This window comes from Ursus americanus, chromosome 28, assembly GCF_024610735.1.
Source record: "Ursus americanus isolate L20-20 chromosome 28, mUrsAme1.1.p, whole genome shotgun sequence".
NCBI classification, from domain to species: domain Eukaryota; kingdom Metazoa; phylum Chordata; class Mammalia; order Carnivora; family Ursidae; genus Ursus; species Ursus americanus.
In genome coordinates, this window is record NC_142154.1 from 5,903,389 (window position 1) to 5,904,836 (window position 1,448).

Below are 1,448 nucleotides of genomic sequence, written 5' to 3' on the forward strand. Positions count from 1 at the left end.
GCATGTCAGGCCAGTCTCATCTGAGGCTGAAGAGAAGTGTCCGTGTGCTCCAAGAGCGCCTGCAGGCTGTGCCCACCCAACTTTTGAGGAAGGCATTGTCTTCTCCTAAAGGCTCACAGTGACCACCACCCCCCCGCCCCGCAGGGGGTTAGAAATAGATTTTAAAGAGCCTGACAGATGTGCCTCTCTTGTCACTCTTTCTGGCTATCCTCGGGTCCATGAGACAGGATTTTCTTTCTCCAGTAGGATTTGGGGATGAGTGTGAGGAATGAGCCAATAGATCAGGTCCTGGCTCAGGAAGCATTCTTTGTCACCATGTTTTAGGTCTGATAAACCATTTTACAAAATCAGAGCTGATGTGATTGTGTGGAGTTTGTAGTGGAGAACGTAGGCATCCAACCTCGGAGAGCCAGATGATGACCCAGAGGAGAAGGCACTCTGGGCACAGCTCTGTGTAGGGGTCTGTGGCCCTATACGAGGAGCACAAGGAGCCCCAGGAAAGAAGGGATTTCCTTGCCTGGAGTGTATCTTAAAAATTCACAAGAGTGGATCATATTATGTTTTTATACTTTGGCAACCCATATACTGAAACGAGAATGATAAAGATTAACTTGGTCCCTGCACAAGGATGAAATCAAATTTGTGAAGCATTCCATATTTTTTAGTAGTAGATAGTTGAAAAGTAAAATTTAAAAAACAATCCAATCTGGGGATGCCTGGGTAGTTCAATCAGTTAAGCGTTCAATTCTTGATTTCAGCTCAGGTTATGATTTCAGGGTTGTGAGATCAAGCTCCGCCTCAAGCTCCACACTGGGCGTGGAGCCGCTTAAGATTCTCTCTCTCCCTCTACACCTGCCCTCCCTTAAAAATATATATAATTCAATTTATAATAAAAACAAAAAACAGAAAATACTTAAGAATAAATTTAACAAAAGATGTGCAAAATTTACACACTGAAAACTAGAAAACATTCCTGAGGGAATTTTTTAAAGGATCTAAACACATGGACAGACATACCATGTTCATGGATTAGAAGACTCAGTACTGTTAATTCTCATTTGATTTACAGATTCAATTCATAAATCATAATCTCCATAGGCCTATAGAATTGTAGAAATTGACATGCTGATTCTAAAACTTATGCAGAATTGCAAAGGACCTAGAATATCCAAAGCAATCTTGAAAATAAGTTAGAAGACTTACACTACCTTCCTTCAAGACTAAATATAAAACTATACTAATCAACATAACCTGGTACCATTATAAGGATCAACCAATAAATCAGGGGGCAGAACAGAGAGCTGAAAAGAGATTCACACTTGTTTAGTCATTTGGTATTTGACAATGGTGTCAAAGCAATCCAAGGGGAAGAGAAAAATCTTTTCAATAAATGGGGCTGGAATAACTGGATAACCAAATAGGAAAAAAAAAAAAATGAGCCTTAACTC

At 40.2% G+C, this 1,448-nt stretch overlaps 1 non-coding gene across 1 annotated transcript; it reads left to right on the forward strand.

The window, feature by feature from the left end:
- Positions 1-559: 559 nt before the first annotated feature.
- LOC123802480 (U6 spliceosomal RNA) lies at positions 560-662 on the forward strand. Its single transcript, XR_006782554.1, has one exon. It is a non-coding gene; the product is annotated as a U6 spliceosomal RNA (small nuclear RNA).
- Positions 663-1,448: the final 786 nt, after the last annotated feature.